The 21924-nt window shown below is 36.2% G+C and overlaps 1 protein-coding gene across 7 annotated transcripts in view; it reads right to left on the bottom strand.

Annotated features, from left to right (window-relative positions):
• CHRM3 (cholinergic receptor muscarinic 3) overlaps positions 1-21924 on the bottom strand; it is a 278689-nt gene that overhangs the window by 107954 nt on the left and 148811 nt on the right. The gene's annotated exons all lie outside the window — the stretch shown is intronic.

The raw sequence follows: 21924 nt of genomic DNA, 5'->3' as shown, positions 1-21924 counted from the left end.
TAACAGCCCTCTATGAAAGCCCAGGTCTGCGTTCAGTCCAGAGTTTCATTTGTTCACTCAACTGCAGCGCATGAGATTTAACAGGAACAGAGATGCCACACCAGCATACATCTGTGCTCTGTGGTATGTCCTGTGTAAGGGAAATTTACCTCTACCTTTAGAAATAATTCAGTTGTTTGTTTGATTAGGTGCTTCTTAGTGCAAAAATATGCCTTAAAGAAGGAAAAACATCAAATAAAATGACGACAAAGAAAGAACCCCAAACCTGTTAACAGAGGCAGTATATCACAGACCCAATTCTTTGGTTTTCTCTGACACCCTGCCCTGGAATCATGATTTCAGAGGTGCAATTTTATTGAATTGTAATCACTTTGAGGGAGGAAATATTTTATATACATATATTAGATTTATTTTATTTGGTGCAGTAGTACAAAATATAACATTATTTGTATATTATGCCCTTTAAAACTACCAACTGATTATAAAATAGTTGGTCTGACAATAATTTGGTCCTGATAATTACACAGCTTTTCTCCTAGTGACTGATGAAAAGGTGGAATTAACTCTGAATAACCCATGAATAAGTTATCTTAAAAGATACAAAACAGAAAATATATACAAGGACCCAAAGTGGTTCAGCAGAAACTGAAGGCAAACCAATAGATGGATTTTGAAAATATGGAACTCTTTCAGGTCTTTGGGAAGACTAATTGTAGCATCTGGAATACATTAAATATAATTTGATAAATCCTAAGATTCTGAACTCTTAAACCTTTCTTATTGTGGACAGCATATAATGCAATGAGTTAAGTTTTATCTTTATCTTTGTCCATATAAAGCAATACCTGTTCAGTGTCACTGCAGTAAGCTCTTCTTATAACAATAAGTATTACTTGAGAAATCTACCATAGGTTAGTATTTTTATTGCATATACTCACTTTAATCATATCCTAAATTTTCCAGGCAGAAAGAGAAATGAATTTGCTGTACTAGGTATGACCATAGAAATAGGAAATTTATGGTTGTTGATTATAATGTTATTGTTTTGCCCTCTCTGTTTTCTTTCTATTTTAAATAATAAGATAGGCAATAGTAATACAGAATTAATTAACATAAACAAAAGTAAGAGATGTAGGTGGTTACACCAATTTTAAGCACTGCACTGATTAAAAAAAAAAAAAAAAAGGTTTATTATTAGAACCTACTGTAAATGATACTGACTGTATTATGAAGTGGTGTCAACATATTGTCTGCAATATACAAGATCCAGGAAAAATATAACTTTCCTTTGTACCTTGAAACACTTTCTGACTGTGAGCTCTGCAGGCAGACCACACAAGTTTGTAAAGTCTACTTTTACTTTATGTATTTCTGTTTTTAATCCACAGCAGGGTATTCTGAGCAATATTTAAGGGTCTGAAACATGCCAGATTCTTGCAGAAGTGGGGAATCAGCATCATCACGATGTACCAGCCCTGCCCTGCAGGAGCATGATTTTGAACCTCATGCTCATGCCCAGTGTCCTGCTGACACCTGCTACAGACGCCTGAGTCTTCCCGGTAACAGTTCTCATCCCAGAGGTATTTTTTGCCTCCTGCTTCAGCTTATCTCCAGTTACAAATGAAATAATGTCGTAATGCAGATGTGTTTACATAATATCAGTACTAAATAAGTCCTAACAAACAAAACCAGACAACCACCCAAAAAAAAACACAACAGAAACACCCCAAAGGTCAAGTTTATCATTCATCAAAGTCCAGCAAAACAGTGGTTTAGCTTTTGTTTTCTTAAGTTTAAAAATGTTGTAATGTCATATAAATACATCTTGGTTATTGAATTTTTAATTTGTAATTTGAGATGGGAGAGCAGGAAAGATCAGTAGAGAGATGATTATTTTATGTATCAATTTTGTTTTAAGACCACAGTTTCCACTTATTTTCATCCAGGGAGAAATATACAACTGTTTTACTCCCATTTAATGAGAGTGAAAGGGGTAAATATGTTCATCAGAAACTGAATTTGTAAAGTGAAAGGTTATTTGGTATCAACAGCTGTTGTATCAACAGAAGCAGTGGACAAATAGGCCATCTTGATGACACAAATACTAAACATGGATCTCGAAGAGTTAAGTGTTTTCAAGAACATTTAAAAAATAACCCCAAACCTCCAAAAACTAAACAAAACATGAAAGACCAACAAAATCAAACATAGATGCTGTTCTAATTTGAAAGGGGCCATACACAAATTCCACCTTATGTTGAAGCACCCAGTTTATTATTAAATTCTGCTTCACAATAGCACAGCACACAATTAGGAGGGGAGCTCACATAGAAATATTCATTTATTTGACTGCATATATATCACTTAAAGACACCTTCTTTTAAAGGGAACTGAGCAGGAGTAGTGAAGATGCAAGGCTTGTACATATCGACTGTGTAAACTGTGTACCAAACTGCAGCCCAGAGCAGACAGAGAGTAAAGCATCCAGCAAGCTCATACAGAGCAAAAAGCAGGAAAATAAATGCCTCTGGAGGTGCATAACAACACAGAGCAACTTCCTGGCACAGTGTAATACTGAGCTGTGTTAGCTGGCACACTGTTTCTGTCATTGCTGCTTAGTTTATTAGCTGGTAAAATCAAGCCTCTGAAGCTTGAGAACTCCAGAAGAGCCATCTTCTACTTGGCCTAGGTGTAAGCTTCCCAGTGGAATAGCTCAGACATATTCTCTGAGATGTCTCAGAGATGCCATCGTGGTTCAAATTTTATAGTTTGAGGTTGCAGACTAATTAAAAATGTATTCTGGCTGTGTTCAAAATTGCTTTGACATTTTAGATGTATTATATGAAAGACAAACATCAGGACTTGCTGTATATTCCCTGGACTGGACTTTTTAGAGACAAAGAAAGCCTAAGAGAAGCCTGCAAATATTTTCATGGATTAAGGCACTGCAGAGTACTTGGCGTAATTTAAAATCCAATATGGCCAATATCCGTATTGCTTGTAGAGCACGTTACTCTAAATTAAAAGGAACCCAGTGTATTATCACACTGAAGACTCTTAAGGTATGCTTATCTCACACCTACCTTTAAGTGTATCTACAGAATATTGAGATTAACCAAGATACGCAAAAAGTATTTTATTATTGTTTTCTGTTCCAATGCTTAAGCTGAGCAATAGCTGTCTGATTCCATTTGGCTGAAAACTCGTTGAAACGGTGAGTGCACAGGCCCCATGAAATCAATGCAAGAATAGCGCTAGCAGTCCATTTGGTATTCCCTGTTCAACTAACACTCTAGAAGCTGTAATAGTTACATTAGCAAAGAGACTAGGCTGATGATATTGGAGGCTAATGACAGCTGCAGTAACACAAAATTCAGCGGTAGTTAACATACTAGCTATATAGCTTGTCTGAGGTATGGAGTAGATATGTAGGCTAATAACTTGAACTGAACTCTCTGATTGTCCCATACTCAGTAAATCTAACCCAGCTGTGAGATGTTTATATGAGGCACATTGTCTTGAATGATTACAATGCAGATACAGCTACCAATTTATCATAGTCTGGTAGATAAAAACTCCACATCCTATTCTGAAAACAGAGCAACAGCTGTTTTACAGGCCTTTTCATGATTCCACCACACTCTTTTCACCTTGCTAATTGAAAGCTAAGAAGGGAAAATGAGTAACTCACAAATTTTAAATTGATCTTTGAGATGAACTATGCATATACATATATATTTTTAATCAGTGCCCTAGTTCTTTTTACTTTAAATGTCAATGCTATCAACTAAGATGCTTGGCAAAATAGAACCAATTTATCTCTAAAGATGAGACCTAAACATATCATCACCTAAGCAGGAACAATGCTGACTATAATTATTAAAAATAACAGTTACTGCATACTAAGAGGACAGCAGCTCCAAGGAGATCGCTGTTCTCAGTGCTACCACTGAGGCTCTCACATTGGTCTCTTGGGTGGCTTTCACTCCTGCAAGGTGCTTCACACAAAGAGTGCAAGCAGGGAAGTATTGATTCAATGAAATCTACAAGCAAGCAAGGCTAAAAACATGACTAAGTACCAAGGGCACCAATAGCCCCTTGACAATGCAAGCTGCCTTTAGGCACTTCATAGTTCTTCATTTACCTGCAGTATCAGCAGATTCTGCCCCTCACTGTCCTACTTTCAGACCTCACAGTGTTGCAGAACTTTATGTCCCTCATAAGAAGTTCATACGTGGTAGAATGGGTAAGTTACTCTCCTTCTATTGAAACAATGAAAGATCTGTCAAAAAAACGTCCAGAGACAAAACTGCACTGCAACAGCATTAAAATGACAACAGCAACTTCTAACAAGTTTTGACAATTTATTTACAGGTAGAAATTCCTAGTTTACTCTTAAGAAATTTTATAGAAGATTAGAAGATTATTCTAATTTTTACTTAAAGTGTGGATTTAAGCAAACAAACCAGACAAAATTTTATAACCATATTTTGCCTATATAAGTTAATAATAACAACAGCAGTACAAACTTTACTGCAGGAAATTACAGTCACCTGCATGATAACTATTCAGAAGGAAAACAATGTGCAGTGGTATAATAGGCTACTAAGCATCATTGAATATTTTTTACGTTGATGAAAAATGCTAGATCTCTGTAAACTGAAACTATTTCAGTTTGTAGCAAGGTGTCATTTAGATTTCTCCTTAGTTTTGTAGAGTTTTAGAGGTTAAGATATCTTTTGAGTTTCATATACAAGCTACAATTACTCCAAAATCTCACAATGGACATAGCCAAAGCAATTATACTTTGATCTGAAATCCTGCTGAGAAACCTTGGAAACTGAGCTGTGTTCTGGAATTTGGCAAATGCCTGAAAAGAGTTTTCAAAACATACAGCATATGAACAACAAAATACTACCACTACAGAGTTGTGGCTATACTACTAAAATGGTTACAGCCATAATCAGTGGCTAATGCATCAGATTAAGGTGAAATCTCTTGTTAACTAAAGCAGCAAATTGTAGACAGCTGCTTCCATGGTGAACAAATTCCTACCTAGTTTATGGTTTATTTTTCAATGTTTTGCTCTATCAAAGATGCAAATTATTAAAAAAAAAAAAATCCATCCAAGATGCTCCTGAGGATCCATTTCTGTCATGAAATAGAACTGTGAATGGCATAAAAGCGCTAAGTAGAATAAATTAGGAAAAGTAATGCAAACACTGCAAATCTGTTTAAGCTCCACCAAAGACAGATACGTCTATACTTTTAAAATGCAGTGTCCTCTTAGAACTTGATGTGGCAACTAGAAGAGAGAGAACTATGTGAGTTTCCACTGAGAGTAGTAAATCAATGTGGCGACAAATATAACCTCAAACATTTTTTATAACAAATCTTGTATGTCTCTTACAGTGTACAAAGTCTTTTTTGTAACCACTGCCATATATGATAAATTACTCCTCCTACCTACAGGTAGTTATACCGTCTCATTTACAGTTATTTCTTTCCATTCTATCCCATTTCTGGTTATAACAGCAAATTTAGAAATGCCATTCATTAGTAAAATTTTTTTTTTTAAAAAAGCAGTGGAATACAGACATATGGTACATATTAACCTTACGCTGATAAGTAGAAGGACAAATAACATTACATAATGACTGGCAGCAAAACAAAGGAATAATCCAGGACATCTAATGGATATAACAGAGAAGTAGATTTTTTTTTCTGATAACATAGGTCACTGCCATTTAAAATCATGGACATATTTAGACTCATACATTTATCCTAACTGTCCCACTTGCTGTGCCACACAGAGACCTGTTTCCTACTACAGTTTTTCCCACTTCACATATTTCAGTACAGACCCTCACATGTATTAAAGTAGCTAATTCCTGAGGAAGCAAGAGACAGTAATGAGAACCCAAGCTAGTCATGCTGCTGAGGGCCAAGAGAAAATGGAAATGTACACAGAATCACTGAATCATTTAGGTTGGAAAAGACCTCTAAGATTGTCAAGTCCAACCATTAACCTAGCACTGCCAAGGCTACCACTAAACCCTGTCCCTAAGCACCACATCTACATGTCTTTCTAATACCTCCAGGGATGGTGACTCAATCACTTCCCTGGGCAGCCTGTTCCAATGCTCTACCATCCTTTCTGTGAAGAATTTTTTCCTAATATCCTAAACCTTCCCTGGAGCAATTTGAGGCTGTTTCCTCTTGTCCTATTGCTTGTTGCTTGGGAGCAGAGACTGATCCCCACAATGCAACAACCTCCTTTGAGGTAATTGCACAGCGTGATAAGGTCTCCCCTGAGCTTCCTTTTCTCTAGACTAAACAATCTCATTTCCCTCAGCCACTCCTCATAAGCAGCATGTTCTATAGAGCCTTCACCAGCTTTGTTGCCCTTCTTTGGACATGCTCCAGGGCCTTGATGTCCTTCTTGTGGTGAGGGGTCCAAAACTGAACACAGTACTTGAGCTGCGGCCTCACCAGAGCCGAGTACAGGGGGACAATCGCTTCCCTGGTGCTGCTGGCCACCCTATTCCTGATACAAGTCAAGATGTTGTTGGCCTTCTTGGCCACTTGAGCACACTGCTGGCTTGTATTCAGCTGGCTGTTGACTAATACCCCCAGGTCTCCTTCTGCTGGGCAGCTTTCCAGCCACGCTCCCCACAGCCTGTAGCACTGTATGGGGTTGTTGTGCCTCAAGTGCAAGGCCCAGCACTTGGCCGTTTTGAACTTCATAAAGTTGGCCTTGGCACAATTGGTCCAGCCTATCCAGATCCCTCTGCAGAGCCTTCCTACCCAACTCCTGCCCAACTTGTTGTCATCTGCAAACTTACTGAGGGTGCCCTCAATCCGCTCATTCAAATCATTTGATAAAGATACTGAAGAGAACTGGCCGCAGTAGTGAGCCCTGGGGAACAGCACTAGTGACTGGCCTCCATCTGGATTTAACTCCATTCACCACAGCCATTCACACACTGATAAGAGGGCAAAAAAGCAATTGGGAAGATATAGCAGAGACCATGTATGATGAGGAATCTAAATCTCTCTGGGGGTGTTAAAGTCTGGGGTTCTGGTTTGATCTGGAATAAAACCTGGATCAAATATATAATTTATGATTGAGTCTTCTTAATTTCTGCAGTCTAGAACAGGTGGTGCTGCCTGGAGTATCTGACCTTTGAATCTTTCAAACCATGCTTAAGGTAAGCCAGAAGAAAATGAAGAGTTACCCACTTTTGTCCCTACTCCTCTGAAGTCAGTCTGCCTTCAGATCATTTGTTGGCTCAGCTTCTTTGTCTAGGTGTTGGCATAATATATTTTTTTAGGAAAAAAAATAATCATAATGGATCAGAAAGTCATTTAAATTATAACAATGAACATTATAATTTAAATGTTCAACTAAAACAACTGAAAATTATGGAGGAAATTAACCTGTAAACAAGCTAATCTAATCACTGGTGTGACTTGCCTTAGCTCTAGTTGAAGATAGATGTTTTCTTTTGGGACCTGTCCTCTTGCTCCTAAAATCTCTCTGCAAGCACACAATGACACAACCTGACAACAGCTTTCAAATAGCTCTGCTCAGAAAAAAGAGTCAGAGGAAAAAATCTTCACAGTCCCAGGGATAGGGACATTATGAAAATGACATTTAAAAATACAGCTATCTCTATAAATGAAAACAAAAACAAACAAACAAACAAAAAAGCAAATTTTTCTCCCAATCACCCTTTTATTTTTTAAACCCATCTATTATTTGCATTTTTTTTCCCTTTTCTCACAAAGAATATTCAAGTTAGAATAGGTTACTGTATATTACACTAAAGAATAATTTAAAAAGGGCATTGACTTGGGAATAAGATGGCATGGATCATATTTACTGTATTTCCCCGTCATTTCTGTAGCTTACAGAATGGAAAAACAGAGCAAATAAAAACAAGAACATGGGTTGCAGCATGACAATAAGATTCCTCACAGAAGTCCACAGACGTAAAGTCTAGTGTCCGTCAAGCCAGACAAAAACATACCTTTTGATAGTGTGTTCATTTGTAGTGCGCAGACATTAATCCATCTAGCATATCTACATTAAAATGATGAATAAGAAAAGTAGAAACAGGAATAGCAAACCAATGAAATGCTAAGATATGTTTTAACTTTGAAATGCAGCCAGTGATTTTCCTTTGTGTAACAGGCAGAGAGGTGTTTTGAACAGGCATAAGAGTACAGGCTTACCTTAAGCCCATCTCTGAAAATTTCTGGGGAAGCCGAAGAGCTTGATCCTAAACTTCTGGCAGATTAGAAGGGTTTGCTACATTATGCAAGTGCAACATCCTTGGTCTGTAAGGGAAGTCTGAGAATGGCTCATACACAAATGGTGCAACAGGAATATACCATATCAAACCCTTGCAAAGGGTCTACAAAATTACTTTTGACTAGGGGTAGAGTAGACTGGTAATTATAGTGATTGTCTCAAAAGATAACATGGGATGCAATGTAATCATTGTACAGATCTAGCAACACATTTCTTAACCAGAAATAGAGCAATACGACAAATGTGGTAAAGAAGTGACTCTACATTCTCTGGAGCTTTCTGAGCATTTATATGAAGATGTCACTGTGTTCACTCTTTCAATCTGAAACATGGGAAAAGGAAGTGAAATGTTATTTGCTGTACTGAGACCACCTTTAATAACTCAAGCGCATACCCAGGTAGATCTTACTGGAAAACCTCCTTGCACATCCCAACACATTTGAGAGTTCATGGCTGCTATATTTTTCTTTTTTTCTCTAGGACAGAAGAGAGAATATAATTTTCAAAAATACAAATAGGATACACAGACTTATCTTTACAAAACTATCTACTAATACAAGGTCTGGAGCTTTTAATGGAGAATACAGAGGTATGAAATCAAACCTTCTTGACTGATATAAACCAAAGACTGTCTCCTACACCCACTGTGAGTGAGAAAAAAGCAACTGCTTTTTTTTCTGAGACTGACTGACCTTTCATTACTCCTGTTGGTGCTTTCAGTACCTGGGCTTCCCTCCTCAAAGCAAATTTAATTGAAACCAGGTTGTTCCTATTTTCACATACAGACAATAGTGCCATGCACTCACCAACTTTATTCTTAACTACACTGCCTAAATTTAACTAAAATCATTTAATTTCCTCCTTATATCCTCTGTATACATGCTGAGGCTGAATAAGATTCTGAACTTTCATAAAATATTCCTAGTATTTAAAGTTATGCAGCCTCAGCTATCTCTGAAATACATTACAGTAAGTTTTTCTTTGGTAGCACTTGTAGGAAAAAAAAAAAGTATAATTGGAGATATCATAAGGCAGCAATGAATAGAAAGTAATGGACTGACAGCAAGTTCAAAGACCCTCAACTACAGGTGATAAAGCATGAAAGATGACAGGTGGAAGAAGCTTTATTTGACTATCTGAATCCCCAAAATTTGAAGACTAACAGCTAGCAACAGAGTCTTTTGGCCTGAAGACTGAACAAGTATGTTTTGAAGATTCAGAAGAATCTTTATGATATCATGTTGATACAACTTTTTTGAAGATCCTTTTTTAGGATATTATTTCATTCTAGGGAATTGGAAACCAGAGTTAGCATTTTGTTTACTTAACAGGTGACTTCGCTCCAACAGAATCAGCAACAGGAGATAAAACTGACAAATTTAAAATATCCCTTGCGTAATTCTTTGCTTTGACAAATATTTTATTTCTTCTCCACCTTTTCAAAGGAAGTCTTTCTCCAATAGATTTTAACCTGATAGTTGGGTACATGAATGGCAGTAAGATTACAGCAGCATTTGTAATATGTCAGAGATTTTGCTTTGCTATCTAAGAAATCTTGAGTAGGGTGGAGGTTTCTGATGCCTCTCAATGCAAAAAAGCAACCAATTTTGTCCTTCATTCACAGTATCTCCTCCTGCAAGTTCATGAGCAGTAGATGAGCCCTGTGAGAGTTAATGTTTGCTCATTAGTTTCCTAAAGCTCTTTGACTACCTCCAATCTGAAAAATTCCCCTGAGTTGTCTAGGAGTGGACAGACAGAAGCATTGTTTTTTGAAGGAAAGCAATTTACAGAGGAAATTTCATGCAGAACAAAAGTGGGGACTTCAGCATTACATGGCATGCAATAGGGAATAGAAAAGAACACTGCATGATATTTTCAGCTTAACAAGAAAAATGTCCTAAGAACTAATGGAAGTATCACTTAATGGGCAGTTCCCTAAACATGATTATATTTTGGCAATGTATTGTTCAGGCTGACCCATCTGGGAGTGGTATTTCAAGTTGTCCTCTAGGGACTTGGTCTTTTTACAAACATACGACTTTACTTCTTTGGCACAATAGAAATTTTTTTGTGGATACTGATTACATGGGAAGTAGAGTAAGACTTCCTAGAAATTAGCTAGAAACTGAGAAATGGATTCCCACAGAAACAAAGAGCAAGCACAACCTTGCCACAGAATTTCTTATCCTTCTTTAGAAGTATGGAAACAGAACAATATTGGAAATGTTTCTTTGTATATGTGATAAGCAATCAACTAATATCCAAAAGATGTTGCAATATCTCTATGGGAAGGACAGAGTTAAAAGTTATTAAGAATGGCATCTGGCAAGCAATCAACATTGCCACCATAAAACAAGAAGTGCTTTGTGTTTGCAAACACTATTGATTACTAGATAAGAGTGTGTATTATGATACAAATTTAGAAAAGTCCCTAAATAAACCCTGATTAAGAGTTTCACCATATGCTCTACTGTTTTCCTGTTTCAGCACTCATAGCAGGAAATAGTTTACTAAAAAGCACTATACATTTAGAATGATTGATCCTTACTGTAGAGATCAGGAAGGACTCTGAGCATAGCATTACAACTAAAGATTTTGTTTCTAAAGATATTTTTTTTTCACTAAACTAGAATTTACTTTACAGCTAGTAAAATGGAACAATGAAATGATATCGGTATTAAACAGCTGTAATTTCATGTTATGCAATTTTTTTGCTTCAGCAACATTACCCCTTTTACTACCTCCCAGCTTGCACTGCTAACTTAATAGTCTGTTGTAAGGAGTCATGCTTTGCACAGATCACATTTCCATCATGTTGATTTTGTAGCATTTCTTCCTTGAAATACTCATCTATGGCAACTAGTTGAACTACTTTAAAATCATACTGAAACTTAGATCATATCTGCTCCAGTTCACTTGTTAGGTACCTCTGTGGAGGGCCAAGCACAGCAACAAGATGCCCTGATACCGGCACCCACAGATGACAGAGCCGTGCTTGCCTTCAGAGAGCTCTGCTCTCATGTCCTTGCCTGCTGAGATCTAATCTGAGCTAGCAATCTCCCACAGTTTATCCATGCTTCCTATCCATTATTATCAGAAGTTGCAGATAAATGTCACCTGTATTATTCTGAGATTAACAGTGTCATACAGATGTTCTGCTTCATTCAGTCTGTTGCATTTTTTGAAACACACGTATAAACCCATTCAGTCTCTGTCAGCCAGATGTCCGTGGTTTTCTAAGGGATGTGTTGGCCCAAATAAAAGGACTGATTGTGTTTGTTTGTTTCTGATGAAAAATAGATGAGGAGGACTATCCAGAACATCCTGGTTTTCATACATCTTCACAAAGGTGAGAAATGAAGGAACAGCTTTTCCCAGGGCAATAACTGCTGCTGCTACTCAGTTGCCTGTAAATGGGGCAGAAAAATCTCAGGTTCATGCTCCTTCCACTGGCACAAAGCTCGTCAAACTGTCCCTGCTTCGACTCAGAAAAATAACTTTTTCTGCATCCTCCAAAGAGAAGGATGTAGCATCTCCCCCATCCTCTCCTAGGGCAGTGCCGCTGTACACAGGTGCCCTTGGGAGCACCCAGTAAATCACATCATTCCCCTCCCTGGCCCCTTCCTCACTTACTTAGTGCGCAGCCATTACCGACATCTTCTAAGTTTGCTATTCTGGGAGAGGAAACTCTCAGAAACATCATTCTATTTTAAAAATTATCTAAAACATCATGTTGAAAGTTTAATCTGCCTTAGACATCTCCAGAAACCCAGCACCCAATTTCACTCCCCCAAATCTGCTTCATGAAGACACTGCTATTACATCTGTCTTATAAAAACAAGATATTAATCAACTTGTACCCTCCTTTATTTTCTTATATAAACATTTATATTTAATTAATGAAAAGTAAACATCTGGCTATTATTTGGCACGTTCTTTCCATCCATGACAACAATCACATGATGACTGAATGGATGAAAATCTACATGTATAGTTAACTATTAGCCAGAGCACTGAAAAGAGATGAAAAAGGAGCAGTACTGAAGCCAAAACATTATGATGCTATCTGCTTTTATGTGGGAAAATTTCTGATACTCTTCTGAAAATAGATTTATCTAGATAGCTCACAGGAACAATTCATTCCTAGATTCATCATGTCACTATCTGGTTAAGTTATTTATATTATGTTAGTGTGAAAACCTCTGAGTCAGTTAAAAAAATGAAGCATCAATTTTCAAGAACAATTTTTGATGCAAAAATGTGTGAAGTATCTAATCATGGTTAACTTTAAAAGTCAGTTTATGATGACAATGTTTAGACTGACTATAATGAAAGTGTGTTATTACATTTCACCACAAATTAAAAAAAAAGTCTTAATTTATATAAATAGGATACACTATTGTTTTCAAGAAAACTTATACAGAAGTCTGAATACACACTGCAGTCTTTCTGTCCAGTGAGTTAACAGGAAACAAAGGGCAGTCACCTGTTCTTCTGAATTGCTATTACCATTGCTTAGTAAGCCCCACAAAAGTGGAACAATAGAATTCCGTTCATTTTAAACTTGTAGTCATGAGGGAAAATGTAGAAACAAATAAATACATACATACATAAATATTACTGACAAGGAAAAGGGTGCTTTTGTCTTAACTTGCGGGGAACTTTCTAAATCAAATACTTTGGAAATAAATAATCCTAAATTTTGGGATCTTTACACTCAAAACTGAACTAGAAATTCAAAGCTGTGTGAGTATTTCTGCTGCAAGTATCCTGAATGAAAAAGGACTGGTCTTAAAGGAGCCAACCAGAAATTGTTTGTATTTTTCTTCAATACCTGACTTACAATCCTCTTGGTTCCCGTGCTGAAATAATGGATACTCCTCACTACCCCACAGAGATACAGTCAGTTTGTACACAATTCTTTAAAGCAATAATGTAGAGGGATTTATAGCCACAGAAAATAGCTTTGAGATGTAATCACTAAGGTAGAAAAACCTAGACTCCCTTGGAAGCACAGGCTTGAATTCTGGTAGGCTCACCTCATCCTTTCATCTTTCAGAGGCAGATTAAATTCTCTGTAGCTTAACATATAGTCCTCCACAGGACTTTTAAAAGATGAAGTCCTATCTTCTTTAATAACATATAGTCCTCCACAGGACTTTTAAAACATGAAGTCCTATCTTCTTTAAGTGTTGTTAAATATAATATCTTTTCTCTTTTTCATTTATTTTCTTAAAAATAAGTCCTAGCAACTTTATTTTTTTTCCCCTGAGGATATTTCTCTTTTTCAAGGCAGCTCTCCACCTTCTTTGTCTTGGAGGTTTTGAAGCTTTATTCCCTCGATTTTCAACTTTAGCATAAATGACAGACACTGCTGTAAGTATTGTACTACTCCACAGGCAGCATCACCAGAAATCAGAGCCCAGACAAATACAGACAGTTTTTCAAGCTTTGCTCTTTTCTTTAAATTGCCATAGCTAAAAAGCCTCATTGGAACTATTACAATTTAACACTATTTTTTTAAAAAAAGAGGAAGAAACCTAAGCAAATACCCCACTAATTATTGACCCTTTCCAACAAATCTTTATCTGTACTGGAAAATGTTCTGAGCAAACTAATAACAATGTAACTACTGAGTTTGAGCTTGAATTTGTAGAGCTCAAACTGCTGATACATATGACAAATAGTCAGGGTGGCATGTGTGTGGACTGTGGATCTACTTTAAGCATACAATGTCATCTGATGATATAACCCTTTATACTCTTTGTAGACATTTGGGACAGTTTGTTCCAAATTGTCTTCAGGAAGAACTGTCCCAGTTGTCTTCAGCCATTACAGATAGCCACAAAATTGCTAACAGAACCTCAAAATATAAAATTTTAAGGCTAGAAAGAAAAGGGGTTGTATAGATTGGTAGTCCTGAGGTTTCTGAGTTTCCCCTAGATAATAAGAATAATAATAAGAAAAAGGATTTGTCAATAGTTTAAATCTTTCTTAATGTCAGCTGGGTTTTAGGCATATAATCCAAATAGTCCCAAAAAGACAGATGCATAAAGATAATGGACAATAATAATCATTTAGAGAAGGTAATACCTTGGCATAAAACACATAATACCCACGCTTCAAAAGATACCTGAAAAGTCATTTTTTTCAGCATAATTTTACAGATTTCTATTTCACTAACATTTATTTAGATATGTTTACACAGCATCTTGGTTTTCCTTTTTGCATGCTGTTTTCACAGACTACAATTTCATGTGTTCAAGTTCATGATGACACTTGCTTTAACTAAACTTATTTTTATTAACCATGCAATATCCACTAAAGTTTCAGAAGGGAAGAAATATTTTAAAAAATATTCAGAGTTACATATCCTGAAGACTCAGAACTTCTGAAGACAGACAAAGTATCCACATAATATAATGTCACTAACAAACTACATGTCAAAACATTGCCTCTCAAGCCTTCTGCTGCAAGTCAGCCAAGCAGGGAAATGCCAGCTGATGAGCAGCCCAATATGTGCTTTTCAGACCAATGGAGCCTCCAGCTGTTCAAAACCACAGTCACACCGGATCCTGGGGAAATGAGCTGACCCCAGACTGCTGTTAATGCTGCCTCCTCACCCCCATCAACCTGCCCCAACGAGCCGACACCAAAAAATGCCATGCTCTCTCCACACGTCTGAGCTTCTGAACATATCAGGGGCCAGCACCGATCTTTGGCATAGCAAAGCAAAATGCTGCTTAAGCTAAAGCTTGTTCAAGCAACAGTTTGTTAACCTCTACTTGCTGTGTGTTTTTTTTTATTATTATTATTTATATATATATTTTTTTCCGTGTGTGTGATTTTTAAATCAACAACAAAATTTGCTTTTAAACAAATTGGCCATGAACAACTCATTAATCACAAAGATTCCATAAAAGATGGTGGGTTTGTTTGTTTGTTTGTTTGTTTGTTTTCTGGGCTATTTCTTCAGGTTTTTGATCAGTAATATCTACAAATTTATTGATGAGTTTTTTTCATCTCTGGTTTACTTTCCAACCAGAGATCTATAAACTGCTGTCGTGTTGCTGTTCAAAATACTTTTCATTTCACTTTAAGAAAATCAAAGCAACGACAGCAATCCTTTTAACTAATTAAATTAATCCTTTAATTAATTTGAGAGAAGTTTGAAATTGAAGAATCATAGAGAATCATTTATTTTACAGCTCCATTCCTCAGTCTGTCAGTGCAGTCCCTCTGTTAATAGTATAAAATAGCAATACTCATAAAGGATGAAGTATCTTGCATAGAAAAACCTGCAGGCACACTATTAATTTCTTCTTCTCTATTAATGCCCACAATAAGCTTTAAGAACTCCCCAACACTTTAATTCCAGACTGCAATGAAGGTGACCCTAACTCATACAGGGTATCCACATATTCTGCAAACCTGCTGAATCTGTCCTGAAACAACAAGCTTCAGACAAAGACACTTCAAATCCTCACCAAAGAAGCAGAGATTTTAAAATGCTTTGAGCACCAAGGATTCCTTTTTTCCTCACACACAAACTGCTGCATTAAGTTACATCTATGTCAATACCAGGGCCGACTTTGAGGCTGTGGGGTTCGAAGAGTCGCTGTACCTTAAGGCATCAGCCCTTGGCAATTTACTTGGTAGAATCGTCTCTGCAATAGCATCGCAATAAAATGCAGGCATTTCTCAGAAGTCATGCACTGTCATGAAAGCATAACCTTTGTAATTCGCCCAGCACCGGGCAAATCAGCAGTGACCATCTTGCTAGAGCTGACTGCAAACCCTCCAGCTTTCATGCACAAGTGATACACTGTGCCCAAGAACTGAAGATAAAGCTGTGTTTTTAATCGCTTATTCATCTGAAGTCTAAAATGAAAAAGGCAGAAAAATCCCAGAAAAAAAAAGTACAAATGCAGCTTCTGTGTTTAGACCATTTCCTTTCTTCCTACATTCTCGGATTCAAAGCAACATCGCTTACCTACTGCAGCTGAACCAAGACCTCCACTATTATATCTTTTATTATTTGTATTTTGATAGCAGCCACCAACACATCAGTCACAATAAATTCCCCAGAAAATGCATAGGCTAAATAAGAAAACAAGAAAGAGATGGCTTACATCTGTATCAATGCAGTATGTTTTATTATAGTTACTGTAATACAGTGTGATGCTGTAAAACATTTACTTCTGTGTGCTAAAAACATTTTTCTATGTTTAAGTAATTTAACGTATCTTGAAATACACCTGATTTTAGTATTGTAATATTTCTTTTACTCACCACGGTGGTGAAAATAAAATAAAAACAGATATCAAGACAGCACTATAGAATCAAGAGAGACAACATGAAAGGTACAAATTAGTGGCAAGATGATTGTTAGGAACAGTGTAACAAGAAAAACAGACCAGGCAAGTTGTTATCTTATGCACAGAAGAGAGAAAAAAAGTGCACTAGAACTTTTGGACATTTTGGAACTAAATGATTTTCCTTTCCAAATCAATTGCCTGAAGTAGTAATTTCTTTAGATTTTTGCAAGTAAGTCTTCTTATATGTTTCATAACACTTTATGGTTCTGAGTCAATAGAAAACACGTTTAAGCTTTTATATATTGTACCACCTTCTCCCCCTCCAAGGTTTGCTTAGTTTAACATGAAACTCTCAAGTAAATAAAGTGTTTATTAAATCCAGCATTACCTTAAATATTATTGCCCTCTGATTGTGGTCTTTAAAATGCAAACATTTCGTAAATTAGGGGAAAATTTGTGCACGGCTTCTTTCTTTTTTATTTTTCAATATTGTTACTATTTAGCTATAAAGATTTATTTTCCCATGAGGGAAAAAAAAAAGAATCACTTGAGATTAATTGATACGAAGCAAAGAGATTGCTTTAAACTTTACATGAGAATTAATTTGAAGTTAGCAGCTGTTTTAAAGCTGACTCTAAAATGGGAGTAAGTATCCCATATGGGACTGCCCCGCTTATACAAGCTGCTTCAGCTTCTGTAAGCTTATATGTGCTTAGATCATTTCTACAGATAACCATATTGAAAAGCTGCAAATATTAGAGGAGCCTGGCACTACAGATTTACTGCCTTCCTTGCTGTTCAGAATGATAACCTGATTTAGTTCAAGCTGGATGGTCTCTTGCTATAGGGTGAAAAAGGAAAGAAGAATAAATCACTCTAAGAATTAGGTATCTCTCTAAGGTATTCCAAAATTTTCCTAGTGCAAATCCTGTCACCCTCTTCTGGAAGTCATATTATCTTCAAATGGTTTAAAGTAGAATATGATATTAGGATTCCATATGAAACTGAGTAGGCATAAATTTCTAGCAAGAAAAGAAAGGAAACTGTATGTATACCAAATCATACGATTTCTGCACACAGACGCATACACAAATGTGTATGACATTATATCTACAGATATGCAAAATGCACACACACACATATGCACGTACGTCCTTTTGTACAGAATCTTCTCTCTTTCTCTGAGTTTTATAAGTAAAAAGTAAAATTTATAAAGCAGGGAGACGAGTGGATTCTCACATCCTACAGCCCCCACGTAACAGTTACCTCTGCAAATAACCTGGAAGAAGCAAGCTGTGCGGTTTGGAAGAGCAGACTCTAAAATACTCTAACAAAAGAAAGCCTTACGCTCCCCAGGCATAATGCAGAACTTCAGGCTGGTCAGGAGTCTCAGTTTCAGTATGAGTTTGCTTAAGCAGAACATCAGCCAAATGGCAACGGTCATCTTCTGTTGTACACTGATGCTTGGAGGGATTGTCACCAGAAATAAAGCAGTGAGAAATGAAGAATGGTAGGCAAACAAAACTATTGGAATAAACTGAACAGAAGTGCTTGGAACACAGAATAGGAAAGAATGAGTACTGTTATAATGACAACACTTTTAATTATATATATATTCAATGAAAAATAAACTATTAGAGAGAGAGTAAAATACTTCCAATTAATGGAAGTAATGTAATGTTCAAACTTAATTCCCTTGAGGGTTTTACTGTACTATTTTACTTAGCTTAATGTAATTTAAATTATAAACAGAATGGCTCTGTAAGCCCCCAGAGAAATGTATTTTATTTATAATGTATTTCCTTTGAAGTGGTTATGGAAATCATGCTCTTCCTGAGGTCTGTATCTCACATACCACCTACAGCTGCAAACTAGTCACTCCTCGCAAGTTAAACATGATCAGTCTGGTGAAGTACGTGACAAGAAAACCCAAGGTTTTTTTTCAATGCCAGAAGAAATAGAATTCTGCAATTCCAAAAACTAATAGTCTCCCCTCAAAAAAAAAAAAAAAAAAAAAAAAGAAAGATCTTCACTGGCGAAAGTTAGGGGTTTTAGAAGCAATGGAATTCAGACATAACCAGTCCACTTCCATTTTTAATGCATGTAATGAAATAATTGTTTACACTATACTCTAGCGGGAATTATATCTGAAAACAATTATATTTTATATACTGAAATTTAAATACGTAAATGTTTCCATCCTTCATTTAAGTAACAAATTGCTTTCTAGGATAAAGTATACACTTTCTCTCAAGATTCATGTTACAAATGATTTGTGTTACCTTTTTTACTACAAGTAATTCAAGTATTTCATTTATGAGTAAGTAAGTGAATATGAATGCACAAACTGAACCCCAATCTATGTGCTCCCCTCACCATCAATAGCCACTGCTTGGACTCAGTTAAATAACTACAGCCAAAAAGCTGTAAAAAAAAATAGCTGTGAAAAAAAGCCTATTTTTACCTGTATAAAATTGATTTCAGCCATTAATCACTTTTTTAAACCATAATAGCACCTAACACCTCATGGACGAATCATTAACTAACACACTAGCCATAAATATACAATGGTCTAAACTGTGATGCTTCCCTGAAATAATGTCAAGCCAAATCACTTCAAAGGGGGGTTGTTTAAACAGGAACAAATTAAGTAAGCAATGTAAGATCTGGCAGCTTATGTTATGAACTCATGACAACTGTATTCACAAACTACATACGGTTTGAATTGGTTATTCTTTTTTTGTCAAGCCTGATCTTTTCCTCTAACCTACTACTAATTCTAAAACTAAATGAATAATTAAATAAAAATACAAGTTCTCATTAGGTTTGGGTTTAGAGTTTGAATGATGTTTCATGGGATAATGAAGAACAGCAAGTATTTCCATGCCAAACATTGATGCTCTAGAGTTTGACTGCATTAATGCACAAACTCCCTTCAAAGGAGTAGATTTTGTTGATTTAATAGAGTTTAAAGAAGATATTTAAATGTGCAGAAAGAATTTGTATCATGTTTATTAATGCAAAACAAGCAAAATAAATATGAATGAATTTTAACACTATTTTAAAAAATAACCAACATGGATATGTTGCTGTACAAACTTTCTAAGAAAAGACATTTCGTCTATCTCCTTTTAGATCAGCCATTATCTAGAACAGACTCGAAAGTTACCTCAAGTGTCTTGGGCTTTGCACTTCATATTAGAAAGCTGATCTTTACTACAAACTTTGCAGACATCTATACTTTGCTAAAAGCTACTGGAGCACTTGTGTTAAATGACAAATGCTTGTCATAGTGACCACTACCATTGCGTTCAGGAAAGATTTTTTGATTCTGACAGCTCAAACAGCAGAGCTAATGTACCTTTGCTAAGCAAAATGATGCTGCTCCTCTTAACTAATGTAATGTGTTCAGATGAGCTGACAAATTCTGTTTAATGCAATGCCCCTTTGTGGGTGGTAAAGCACATTATTGTATTATTTCTTCATACATATAATCCCTTAAGAGGTAGCACAACAGTGTAAACAGAACACAATCCATCACATATATTTATATGAGTGGCTTTGTTATTGTTAATTTAGTATCAGAAAAACAAATAAACAACAACAACAACAAAAAGACAGTCATTTCTGGCTTTCTGAAACCTATACTAATATTTTTTTTCTAGACTGGAGTATATGGTTTGGTGTTTTAACTCATTACTTTATGCTCAGTGTTTCCACACCATCATATTACAGTCTAAGTCATAAAAACAACCTTACAAAAGGAGAGAGATGTGGCCTGTAACAAATTTTGTAGAAATGAATTATATGAATCCAAGCATTTTCTTTGTTACTTTCTTTTTAGGCTGAAACTGAACACAGTTGAATTCTAGTTCCTTTGGGATATTCTGAATTTCAGAATCAATTTAAAAATTCCTGTTAGATGATAGTTGTGCTTCTGAAACCTACAGAGAAAACATTCTCCTCAGACTCAGTATCCAGCATAACGAATGTGTTCTGGGATTGCTTCCCTGCCCCTTAGTTACAAGCTGAGGAAGATTTTGGATACTCACACCAAGGAACATGAATCTCATACATGAAATGTATGTGTTTTCAGTATTTTATTCACAGAACCTGAAAAAAAAAAAAAAACTGAAAATCTTTACCAGATACATAACACATGAAAAAACTTCTAAGTAAAGCTGGAATATGGCCAACACAACATGAAAGGTAAAAACAACTGTAACCGAATATGGCGAGCTGTGTAACAGCATGCAAGATGTTATGTCCTAATTTCACAATATGAAAGCAGGATAAGCCTTGCTTCAGGAGTCATCTGAACAACTTGTTGCTATAAAGATCCAGCTAGCATGCTATGCAAATCCTTTTCTAAGATGTCTTGGTTAGAAGATTTCTCAATACAGATAGAACTGAGTGACTGAAGTCCCAACACACTCCAGAAACAATCACAATAAACTGTCAGTGCCACAGTCCCTAAAGCAAGTATGTGAGGAGAGCAGTCTTCTGTGTAAGGAGTGTGGCTATATGTGTAAATACAGATCATCTAAGGCACTGCTACTTACCCATGTTTATGGTTCATTTCCACAAAATCAGAAATACAAATCAGGGTGGAAGTTTTACAAAACCATGTAAGAAATGTGAAAGAAACACCAAATACAATGCTAATGCTGTAGCATACCAATCCTCAATTCATGTAAATCATTTTAAATGCCACTACAACTGAGTCATAAAACAGTGTAACATACAAGGGAGAAAGCAGACAAGTGATAATGAATGCTAGCAATTTATCTGGAACAATTTAGTTCTTTGCCTAGATTTCCTTTCACAGGGAGAAATGACTTGCTGAAAATAAACTCAACTACCATACTAAAACCGGAAGGGAAAACAGAGTTTTCTGGAAATTGCATTTTCCTTGTTGGATTATCATCTTTACTACAGCAAGACTGAATTATTCTGCAGGTAATTGTCCTGGAGGTGAAATATGGGCTACATTTTCTGTTTTGTCTGAAAATCACAGAAGACATGATGGTTTGTGCAGAAGCTCAAGATAGCAGGAATAACCTGAAATTATCTTTCTTTCACTTACCCAAACCATGATACTGTTGTACACTTAAAACAGGCACAGAGTTTCATTCATGTAAACCTGCTCAGTCCAGTTCTTATTCTGCTAATTATGCAGTTGTAATAACAAGAAGCTCAAGGTTTGCCAACTTCTGGAGAATTTATTCAATTTTTCTGCTGGGTTTTGTGCCTAAGCCAAAATTTGAACCACTGCAGCCACTAATGTTA

Source organism: Aythya ferina (genome assembly GCF_964211825.1).
Source record: "Aythya ferina genome assembly, chromosome: 3".
Lineage (NCBI taxonomy): Eukaryota > Metazoa > Chordata > Aves > Anseriformes > Anatidae > Aythya > Aythya ferina.
The sequence above is the reverse complement of the archived record's forward strand: the minus strand, read 5'-3'. Positions and strand labels throughout refer to the sequence as shown.